Raw genomic sequence first — 12,361 nt, forward strand, 5'->3', positions numbered from 1 at the left:
CATGCTGCTTTGATCATCGTTATTTTTAATTTCAATCAGCAAAATTAATTTCTGCAGCACTGTGCAAATAGGCCAGACAGGTTGAAGCTGCAATCAAATCCTCTGCAAACGGTCTGCTTTCCTGGCAATCATAGCCAGTCCCTGAAATCACTTCAGCAGGTTCCAAAGTTTTTTATTTCAGCAGAAGAACAGGGGAACAAATGATTTATGTTCTAGCTTAAAAATGTACAATGAAATATAGAGCATATACGATCCTGAGGGGTGTTGAGAGGGTGGATGTGGAGAGGATATTTCCTCTTGTGGGAGAATCTACAATTGTGGGGCGTCGCTGTTTTAAAATAAGGGGTCGCCCATTTAAAATTGAATTGAATCAACATTTTTTTGTGAGTCTTTGGAACTGTTTAGCACAGGGCTAAATCGCTGGCTTTGAAAGCAGACCAAGGCAGGCCAGCAGCACGGTTTGATTCCCGTACCAGCCTCCCTGAACAGGTGTCGGAATGTGGCGACTAGGGGCTTTTCACAGTAACCTCATTTGAAGCCTACTTGTGACAATAAGCGATTTTCATTTAATTTCTTCCTGAAAAGGCGGTGGAACGAGAACTTTTGAATATTTTTAAGGCAGAGGTGGATAGATTCTTGGGAAGCAAGGGGGGTGATAGATTATCGGGGGCAGGAGGGATGCAGATTTGACGTTACAATCGGATCAGCCATGATCTTATTAAGTGGGAGAGCAGGCTCGAGGGGCTGAATGGCCTACTCTTGCTCCTTGTTTGTATATTCATGTGTATTCTCAGATATTTCCTAGAATTTACACTCCACAACAGGTAAAACTAGTTGCATTTATATAGCAGCTTTCAAATCCTTCAGTCAGTCCAAAAGTGTTTCACAGAAAGTAATGTGTAATGTCCACAGCCTAAATTAGAAAGCATCAGCAACCAATTTGCACACAAGGAGGTCCCACAAGCAACAAGTAAAGAATCTCTTCACTTGTTACTGGTTGAGGGATAAATGTGGGACTGGACAGCTGGATAACTTCATGTTCTTTATTCAGTAAAGCTGAGATCCCTTGCAGCCACCTGAATAGACAGGCAGAACCCCAACTTAAGGGATTGTCCAAAAGATAGCACTTCTGACAGTGCAGGCTTCCCACAGTCACTCTACGGAAGTATCAGCCAAGTCAGTCATTCCCAGACTGGGTTGCAGAGAGACATTTTAGTGGACTTGGGATGCAGGAATGGCCTTATGGTGGGCAACAGTCCAAGACTCCAGGATCGAGAGTAAGTAAATGAGTGGAAGCTAGAGCTGTACTCCATTCTGTTGTAGCCGATCTTGCCCCTCTCCTCTAGTGTTCCCTCTTTGTCCCTTCTCTCTGTGTCCCCCCTAAGTGCTTTCTCTGTGCGCTTCTCTGGCCCAGGCTCGAGATAACTCCGCTCCTGCCAAGTTCTGCAGTGCGAAGGCAATGCACACATCTCACTGATATCTATAACCAGCACGAATCCTACCGGGCATGGATGATCCACTCTCCCTTGGAGCTAGCAAAATGCAAGCTCCCCTGATGAGGATGTGGGGAACCCTGAACTAAGGCCACGTGCCCTGGTATAAATAGAGTCAGCCAGCGACTAAAGACCCAGTATGCAACTACTGGAACTGTGCACACAGTTAACGTGTTAAATTAAAAAAAGTTTTGCTTTCCTCTACAGCTCGATGTGGACTCCTTCCGTTGCCCCTTACAAAAGACAGCCATTTTCTTAAAAGCATTATCAAAACATTACCTTTGATTCTCTGTTCCTTCACACCTGCAAGATTCTCCCATTCGCTGCAGAGAATGAAGATTTTCTGCTGGGCACCAAATACGCGCCAGGATTTTCCAGCCCTGCGAAAGTCAATGGAGCTCTGAACAGCTCAGCCTATTTTCCGCAACCCCCCCCCCCCCAACACCCCACCCACACAACGAGGCTGTAAAATTCAACCCTTAGACTCAAAGAATACTGTGCTGCCTGCACAGCTGACACTTGATAATTAAATATGTCACTTATTCACAGCTGCTGAGGAAACAAATCTTAAGCAAAACAGAATCACAATACTGCCGATGCTGGAACACTGAGGTGAAACCAGAGAAGGCTGGAGAAACCCAGCAGGTCTGGCAGCATTTGTGGAGAGAGGGAGACACCCGGGCGCAACGGTGAATCATGCGAGAGATAATGGGCGCGATTCTCCCAAAACGGGAGAAATCGTAAGGCTGGCGTCAAACCCGGGCGGGTTTGACGCCAGCGCGCCCCTTCCCGACCGGGAACCGATTCTGGTCCCCGGTCGGGGCTAGCAGCCCGACGCCGTAAGCTCCGGCATCACAGGCTTAACGAATTTCGTTAAGCCCGCTTGCCGGAGTTAGCGCCGGCTGGCGCGTCATATGACGTCAGCCGCGCATGCGCGGATTGGAAGACTCCAACCCGCGCATGCGCGGATGACGTCATCGCGTATTTGTGCGAAACCCGCGCATGTGCGGGCCAGGATGCCCCTCAGCCGCCCCGCGAATGGATACTGCGGGGCGGCGGAAGGAGAAATAGTGCGCAGGTATCGGGCCCGCTGCCCGCGATCAGTGCCCACCGATCGCGGGCCCATGGCACTCTTGGCACGGCCGTGGTACTGCCGTGCCAATCGGTGCCATGGTTATAAAAAGCGAGTTGTTCCCGCCGTTTTTACGAACGGCCAGACCAGGTGAGTTTGCCGTTCGTAAAAACAGCGTAAAGGGCTGGGACTTCGGCCCTTCTATTAGCTGTGAATCGCTGCCGGCCGTAAAAAAACGGCGGCAGCGATTCGTGTCGGGAGTTGGGCGGGGGGGTGGGGGGGAGAATAGCGGGAGGGCGGGAAAAATGTCGGGAAGGCCCTCCCGCTATTCTCCGACCCGTCGTGGGGGGTGGAGAATCGGGCCCACAATTCGGAATTCACACCAGGCGCCGGCCCGACTGAGTGTTAACCGACTCGTCTGCCTGGCACAATCTGGATCGCGCCTTCATTGGGCTTATTTAAAAAGTGGGATGCCAAATTCTCTCCAGCACCTGGGTGTCAGTGGCCACACTTGCAAGAGCTCCTAGGACACGGTTTGCTGCTGGTTTCCACAAACGTTGACTAAATCTGACGGCATTTTGGTGGAGGGGGTCTTGCAGGCTATTGGAGACCACAAGGTGCGGGGAACAGGACAGGGTGATATCCTGGCACTCCCCTGCTATCTTGGCACATTGCCACTGCCAGGGGCACGGTTCCACTCCCCCAGGGCACCTTGGCACTGCCGGGGGCACGGCCAGGGTGCCAGACTGGCAGTGCCAAGGTGCCAAGTTGGTAGTTCAAGGGCTGGGCCCGGGGGACCGTGCCCATAAGAGTGGAGGTGAGGGGGAGGTTGTTTGACAGCCCTAGAAAATGTTGTGGGGGTTCCTGAAAGCCAGGGGGGAGGGACTGAAAGAGGGGTGTCAAGAGATCAGGGCAGCCTTCCAAAATGGCTCCCCGAACTGCCAGAAGCCTGTCCTGCTGGCAAGATCAGCTCAACAGTATAGGCTCCTGCCTCAGCGTGGTCTTGGTGGGGAGAAACTCTCCGAAGCTCAAAAAACCAGAAAAGCATCAGTGAATAGTCGGCTGAATGCCTATGCTGCAGCCCCCGAGAAACACCCCACCTGGACGGTAATCTTTGTCCGCTGAATCGTGCCCAATGTTTCAAGCCCCTAAGACTCTGCATCAGAATCTGAAGACAGCCTCTCTTTCTGCTCAATATTTTTTCTGAAGTTAACCGAGATGCAAGCACGTCTCAAAACACACTGCAGATTGGCACTGAAGCTTGGATGGAAAGCTGGAGTTTATTTCACCTATAATGCCACCTTCAGGGCAGAATGATGTTGTGTGTAGACAGCCAGTTAATATCACTGTGGATAAGCACATCCTGCATGTGGGAAGGGATTTATCACAGTGTACAAGGTGCATGGAGGCAATGAAATTACAGCTTACTCTCTGTTCCAGTGAAAGGATATACCCTTCTGTCACTTATTCTCAAAAGAACCAGTTCCAAAGTTATTCCGAATATCCATTTTTTTTTTGAATTTCCAAATTGCTAGTTCTGAATTTAGTACAAAACATCGCAAGGCTCGTCTGCTCATCTTGTCAATTCCCTCCCCCATCCCCCGCACCACCCCATTCTCTCATGAAGACTTTTGCTGGGCTGACTGTCCTCCAGTACCTAAAAATGTATATTATTTATGCAGCATGTGTGATAGTAGAATAAGAAACAGGAACCCCAGATAATTTTACCTTCCCTAATTTAAAAGTTCTTGTGACGCAGTGGGTGATATCACTGCCTCTGAACTAGAATCTCCAGGTTAAAGTTCCACTCCAGGACAAGGCAGCACGGTAGCATTGTGGATAGCACAATCGCTTCACAGCTCCAGGGTCCCAGGTTCGATTCCGGCTTGGGTCATTGTCTGTGCGGAGTCTGCACATCCTCCCCGTGTGTGCGTGGGTTTCCTCCGGGTGCTCCGGTTTCCTCCCACAGTCACAAAGATGTACAGGTTAGGTGGATTGGCCATGATAAATTGCCCTAGTGTCCAAAATTGCCCTTAGTGTTGGGTGGGGTTACTGGGTTATGGAGATAGGGTGGAGGTGTGGACCTTGGGTAGGGTGCTCTTTCCAAGAGCCGGTGCAGACTCGATGGGCCGAATGGCCTCCTTCTGCACTGTAAATTCTATGACCAGAGAAAGCGAGTTCACAATGTGGCCAAACAGTTTGATTAGCAGTATCAGGAAACGGAGATAGTTTTAAGTAATCTATATTTGTATTTGTGTTTATTAGAAATAGCTTTAAGCAAGTTTAATTCTGTGTTTCTATATAAGGAACATTAAAACTTCAGTTAACTTTGTGTTGAACAAAGTGACTTTGGCCACCCTAGGTCAGAAATGACTTTTGATTTTAGTTTCAAGCTGGACCCAGGAGAAGCTGGACACGAGCAGGGAGATGCAGAAAGCAGACGTTCCAAAAGAATAAATGGAAGTCCAGAAACCAGGAAGTTGGGGACAGAAAGAATGTCTCAGAAATTAAATGAACAAAGAACAAAAAGTTGAACAACGTCTTGTTCAGCAGAATTCAAGCAAAAAGCAAAGAAAATGCACCAACTTAAAGCGACAACTGCAAGGTCAGCTGCGTGAGCAACCAGACATCCAGGGTAAATCAAACATTTGGGGACGCCTGAGAAGCAGTCGGGTTCTATTGGCTGGATACCCGAGAGATTGTGTGGAAGCCGTGGATGCATGTGGCAATCGAGGGCAGAGGAATAATGAAAGGAGAGACTGAAATCCTGGAAGTGGATCCATGGTGAAAGCAACCGAGAGAAAGTGATGTTGGTGAGAAGATTTCAAGGCTTGTTTTCTCTGGAGTGGGAGTTTGGAAACATACGTGTGGAAGTCAGAGTTTCAGTGAAACCCATTTGTTCACAGTGCCACAAGTGTCTGGGGGAATTTGAGGAGACATTGGGTAGCATCTGTCACTTGACTTCAGTGGGTGGTGTGTCTGACCACATTTTGCCTGTTGATTTACATGGACTGTGTACTTACTGAGAACTCGAAAGTAAAAGATCTATTTGGTAGTTTGTGTAATCCTGGTAAATCTGTGTACATCTGTAAAGGTGTAGGTGGGGTGAAGGTGTATTGATTAATCTTTTCTTGTTTAATAAATGTTTTATTCTTCTGTAAAAAGTTATCCGGCGCTCTGTTCATCCACATCTTCAAACAAAAGAAAGTAAAGTTAAGGGGCTGGATTCTCTGTATGAAATGAAATGAAATGAAAATGAAAATTGCTTATTGTCCCAAGTAGGCTTCAATTAAGTTACCGTGAAAAGCCCCTAGTCGCCACATTCCGGCACCTGTTCTGGGAGGCTGGTACAGGAATTGAACCATGCTGCTGGCCTGCCTTGGTCTGCTTTAAAAGCCAGTGATTTAGCCCAGAGTGCTAAACCAGCCACAGACCAAACCAGCCCCAGTACCGGAATGCCCAGAAAGCATTCCCGATGGGTCGGACAACCAGGCATTGGGGCAAAGTCAATGCCATGATCCGAACCCCACTGGCGGCATGAACGAGTCCTGGTGGACCTCACAGTGGGCCAAAGGGGCAACCATTGCCGCCATGCGCACCACGCCAGGGCCACAATGGTAGAGACCATCCAAGCCCATCCGAGGCCCAACCTTCCCCCCTCCCACCGCATTGCACACCGGTCCAACCCCCACATCGCACATCGGTCCTGAACCCCGCTCTCTGAAATGTAAGTGCACTAAGTGCATTCCAATCACTCAAGCATGTGATTTCACTGCACTTACCTCTCTTTGTTGTGGTTAATGTTTACAAACACTGTAGTTTCACCACTTAAGTCACTGAAGTGTGAAAGGATATCAATCGGTCAAAGCTGCAGGTAGTTTTTATCAGCTGCCAATCACAGACCACTACTGGAAACCTATGAATGGCCTGAAGACAGTGGATCTGTGGGAACCCGACACAAACACAGCTCCTCTCCTTCGAGGAATGGACACTCGGTGCTGAAAGGTAAGTGTTACAGTTATAATGCTTCCCACTGCCCCTGTCTGGACTGCTCTCTGACTTCCAAAGAGGGGTCCATTTTATGGGGGGTGGGAGGGGTGGTGGGGAGGTCGGGGGCTCTGCATGGGTGGGGGGATCTGTGTGGGGGGGGAGTTTGAAGAGGTGGTTCCTTTCAGCAGGGGGTCCCTGTGGGGGAGGGCCTGATTACAGGGATCCCTGTAGGATGTCCCCCTATTACAGAGAGGGATCTTCTATTGGAGGGCTCCTTGTTGGGACCCCAACTCCCTTACAGGAGTCCCTAGGAAGGATTCTGCTATTACAGGGGTACCAGGGAATCCCTCTCTTATAGGGGGCCCGGAGGGTGTGGGTTAGGTCACCATGTAATTGGGGGTAGGGAGGGCACCCAGGCAATCCAGGAGTGGGGGGGGGGGGGGGCTGCCATGCAGTAGTGGGGAGAGGGTGGGGCCGATTTGCAGTGTATGGGCGGGGGCGTGATCAAGGCCAATTTGCGGTGCGGGGGGGGGTTGGTGTCGGCAACGGGACTTCGCCATCAGACCACCCACTCAAGGTGCCAACCTGATAGTGGGATGGCGTGGAACACTGAATATCATCCCGCTTTACGCCCACAATGGGATGGTAAAACTGATGCAATTCAACTCCAAAGGGAGAACATTGGGCGGGATTCTCAGTCCCTCCCGCCATGCCGTTTTCTGGTTTGGCATGCCTCCAATGGCAGCAGGATTTTCTGTCCTGGAAGCCGGCACGTGGGCACCCCCACGCAGTCAGGAAGTCTGCGGGCATGAGCGCGCTGCTGGCGAAGCGGAGGATTCCACCGATGGAAAATCCAGTTCCCCAAGTGCAAAATTCACCCTGTGATCTATCGAGCCAGGACTCCATTCTGGGACCTGACTGTCTGCTAATAACACCTGGGACCATAACATCAGCCAGTAAATCCTTCCGATCTGGCAGGTGGGAAGAGTGGGAGAGCCTCCTTGACAGCCATGTTTGTTGTTGAATGCTGCCCCTCTATTGACCGGTGGACTGTTCCAGAGAAAACTGGCTGCACAAAAAGATTTAAGCATGCACTTTGCCTGCCTTGTACATTGGAAGAGATTTAAGGATACTTGGTCCAATTTTAGTCCGGACTGGAATCAGCTAACTGAGCAGAGACTAGCAAGTGAGGGGAAGTTACTGGGAAGAGAGGGGCTGGTTTAGCACAGTGGGCTAAACAGCTGGCTTGTAATGCAGAACAAGGCCAGCAGCGCGGGTTCATTTCTGTTATGGGCCTCCCCGAACAGGTGCCGGAATGTGGTGACCAGGGGCTTTTCACAGTAACTTCATTGAAGCCTACTTGTGACAGTGAGCGATTATTATTATTAAATTAAGTGTGGGACATTCCTGGTCTGCAGAACGCAGTGACTAATTAGTTAAACTCTCAATCATTTGGAGAAATCCATTAAGTAGCTTTCATGTCATTCATAGCAACTAACCCCATGGGATGCCGAAACATTTTAATCAAATGTGCCACAATATTTAGGCCATGGTTTCAGTATCGGTTCATTTTTGATTTGCTTCAATAGGGGATCTTTATGTTCCATCTTAAACCAACTCTTTTTCTCTCTTGCAGATCATTCCATTTTACAGTTTTATTTATATCCTTTTTCTAATCAGGTTAGTATATCCAACATTCCTTCAATTATATCCCAGAAAATAAAACAGAAGTCTATGAAACCCTGAGGGGCTCTAGCATTGAAGCTGCAGGATTTTTGAGGTGTAGATATATTCCACACTGCCCCAAGGAAACCATGATGTTCAGATAGAGGCCAAGGCGATTCTCCAGTCAGATTCGCCACTCCGAGTGATTGCCCACTCTTTGACCCTGTTTATTCTGTTTTTGTGTTCTTTGACAGTTGGGATTCTGCCAACATTGATTTCCATGGACTCCTCTGTCATCTAGATTGCACAGCTCTCCTTGAGTAGACTGTGAGCTGCCATCTCTCTGCTTTGCCATTCTGCTTCTTCAGGTTTGAACTAATCTATTCCAGTTTAAAGTGCTCATCACTCACCTCTTGCTAGGTTGCTGCACAGTACTCTGTTACACTGCTGCCGTCTCAGCTTATCACGGCCATCATGTCTCCTCGGCAGAACTGCACTTTCTCCAGCACTATGAAATCCCACTTTTTTTTTCTGGGATTTCTGCGATCCACTCCGACTTCCAGTTAGACCACCATTTGTTACAGGTACTATGACCTGGAATCTTCCGTAATTTTCAGAGATTGCTTCAAATTGTAAAAGTAAATTAATGCGGATGCTGGAATCTGAAACACAAGCAGAAAATACTGGACAATCTCAGCAGCTCTGACAGCTTCTGTGGATGGAGAAGGGAGCTGGCGTTTTGAGTCTGGGTGACTTGAAACCTTGGCTGGGATTCTCCGAGCCTCCGCACTGAAATCACGCTCGGCGCAGGGGCGGAGAATGGGGCATTATACCGCGATCAGTTCCGACACCTTCTCGCGGACCGGAGAATCACCGGCAGTCACGCGAGCGCGGTCGACACGGTGTCGTCGGGGGCCATTGAAAGAGGCCCCCCCGGCGATTCCCCGCCTGCAGCTGGCCGAGTTCCCGCTGGAGTGGTTCTAACATGGTTCCACCTGGCGGGCACTCGGAGTGGCGGCTGCCACAGCCGCCCTAGTGGGGAACGGGTGAACTCGTCACCGGTGGGGTCCTACAGGATAGCCAGGGCTCCGATCGGGGGCCACCGATCGGCCGGCATGTGCGATCTGGAGAGGGCCTATATTGTTGGGACCGGCTTGCTGTGTGGGTCCGCTGTCTTGCACGGACCGGCGGCCGCAAGTGCAGGGCCCCGTTTTGGCAGCCGGAGCTGCAGGGAACACTCCGGCGCCCTGCTAGCCCCTTTCGGGTAAGTGATTCGATGGGCCAAGGGGCTCGTTGACGCCGGCGTGAAATGCTCCGGTGTTGACGCTGGGCGTCAACACTTAGCCGCCGTTTTGGAGTATCCCGGCACTTAGCTCCATTCTCTTCTCACAAATACTGTCAGACCTGCTGAGATTGTCCAGTATTTTCTATTTTTGATTACTTGAATTGTAAGCCTGGCTTCACGTTAATCTTCCCAATGGCTCTGCGCACCTCAATCTCATCCAAGAATCTTGCCAGCAGAGACTGGACAAAACAACGTAAAACAAGCAAAAATTGGAAAGCCGAATACAGATGCTGGAAATCTCAAATGAAAGCGGAAAACGCTGCAAATACTCAGCAGACCAGGCAGCATCTGTGCCGAGAGAAACAGCAGACTTCCCATCAATCAGTGCAATGCAGCATCGTGATGCTCAGCGAGAAGGAACAGAAACAACGAGGCCTGGAGTTCCTGTAGCAGAATTAAGACCACAAGACACAGGAGCAGAAGTAGGCCATTTGGCCCATCGAGTCTGCTCAGCCATTGAATGAGATCATAACTGATCTGGGCAGGACTTCGCCAGCAGCGCACCCCAGCCCGTTGGTTACCTGGTGGCGTAGGGTGGTTTCAATGGAAAAAACCCTTGACAAGTGGCAGGACTATAGAATCCCACCCCCAGCAAACCACAGCAGCTGGGGAACCAGAGAATCCAGCCCCTGATATGATAAACCTCAAGTCGACTGTCCCGCCTTATCCCCATAACCTCAGCCTTGAACATACTTAATGACCCAGCCCTGACAGCCTTCTGCAGTAAGGAACGCCACAGATTCACGACGTTCTGTGGGGAGAAATTCCTCCTCATCTCTGCCGTAAATGGGCGGCCCCTGACTTTGAGATTATGCCCTCTGGTCCGCGACTCTCCCACCTCAGTCTGATGTGGGAAAGACTAAGATCAGCCTGAGAGGAAGACTGAAGGCGGCAAAGTGAAAAAGCATTCCTTTCTTGCTGAAAAGAAACGCCATGCAGCCTGACATTTCTGACAGATTTAATGCAAAGTAGGGGTGAATTATTTCAATCTGAACATTATGCAAAATGATTTAAGGCACTGCATTGGTCGGATTGCTTGATTTAATTTTAATCAATTTTAATTAATTTTGATCCTGCCAAAGTTTCAAGAGCAGTGATAGGCATTTCCAATCTGAGTACTCTGCAGCTTGATTTACGGAAGAGCAATGGATGTGATTGATTTTAAATTAATAATGCAAAGTTTTATGAGCAGTGACAGAGTTTGCATTCTGAGCAGTGTGCAAATTGATGTTAAAAACTGCAATCATCTAACTAAATGATTTAAATTAATTTTAACTTCTGAGCAGTATGCCAAACAGTCTGATTATATTGTGCCATTATTTGCCACCTCCCACAGATCACGGTTCACAGAAACATTGGCCTGGAACTTCCTTTCGGGTCCTCGGCATAAGTCGCTGGACCGCCGCACATGCATGGCGCGGCATCCCTGAATTGCGGACGCACGGGAATGCGTGCTGGAAGCACGCGGCATTCAAATTCCCGGCACACGTTTTTTTGACAGATTGAACTCCTGCGCCGAACTGGACTTGCTGCATTGAAAATACAGGGATAGCGGTAGCTTGGTCAACTTGCCCGATGTTAGGTAAGCTTTCCACCTTATTATTTGCAATTTCATTTCTCAGTCCAGTATCGTGGATGGCACGGTGGCACAGTGGTTAGCATTGCTGCCTCACCACACCGGTGGCCCGTGTTCAGTTCAGATCTTGAGTGGCTGTGGTGCTTGCAACTCACCTCAGCCTGGAGCCAATAAGGCCAACCTACTCTGGGGAAATCAGACAGAGTGTGGAGAATCAGTGGCCCAAAATGTTATCCTCTCAAATGAGGAGCTACCTGGTATGTAGAGCCAGAGCAGCACACATTTCCTATCAACCATTAAGAACAGGTTGGGCAATCTTGCTGTCCTGGTCTTTGAATCTGTAGCAACATAGGACAGAGCTCGGTCAGCAATTCAGCCATTTGGGCTATTTACCAGGCCTCCCGCCAAGAGAAGACAAAGTAGGATTCGGGGGCTGGATTCTCCGCCCTGCTGTGCCACATTTGAAATGAAAATGAAAATCGCTTATTGTCACGAGTAGGCTTCAATGAAGTTACTGTGAAAAGCCCCTAGTCGCCACATTCCGGCACCTGTCCGGGGAGGCTGGTACGGGAATCGAACCGTGCTGCTGGCCTGCTTTAAAAGCCAGCGATTTAGCCCAGTGAGCTAAGCCAGCCTTTCTGCCCCGACCTGCCAGCGGGATTCTCCATTATGCCGGCCGGTCAATGGGGTTTGCCATTGTGGGGCAGCCCCACGCCATCGGGAACCCCCCCCCCCCCCGGGCGCTGGCAAAACGGAGAAACCCGCCGGCGGTGAATCCCACCCCGGGTGTCCAATTCGTTGTAAGTATAAGGCTTCTGCGCAGTTGAGGTCTTCGGAGAAAGACTGGAGTTCACCTGAAGTGAGGGGTTACAGCCTGTCAATGAGCACTGCAGCCTCCAACATTCCACTCGCTACAGTGGATGGTGAGCTTTGTGGTGTCCTGGTGGGTTAGGTTATTGGGTCCATGTGGCTGACGTTGCATCACATTACTCCACCCCGAAATCCAGCTTTGTGGCAGCAGCAGGGACAGTGCCAGCTGTGTATAGCTGGCTGCACAAAACATAGAAACATAGAAAATAGAAGCAGGACGAGGCCATTCAGCCCTTCAACTCTGCTCCGTCATTCATTATGATCATGGCTGATCACCAAGTTCAGTACCCTATTTCCTGCCTTCCCTCCATATCCCTTGATCCCTTTAGCCCCAACAGCTATACATATAA

The 12,361-nt window shown here is 49.8% G+C and overlaps 1 protein-coding gene across 3 annotated transcripts in view; it reads right to left on the reverse strand.

Moving 5' to 3' along the window:
• LOC119971929 (leucine-rich repeat-containing protein 4C-like) overlaps positions 1-12,361 on the reverse strand; it is a 1,202,445-nt gene that overhangs the window by 965,034 nt on the left and 225,050 nt on the right. The gene's annotated exons all lie outside the window — the stretch shown is intronic.

This window comes from Scyliorhinus canicula, chromosome 9 (genome assembly GCF_902713615.1).
Source record: "Scyliorhinus canicula chromosome 9, sScyCan1.1, whole genome shotgun sequence".
Classification (NCBI taxonomy): Eukaryota; Metazoa; Chordata; class Chondrichthyes; order Carcharhiniformes; family Scyliorhinidae; genus Scyliorhinus; species Scyliorhinus canicula.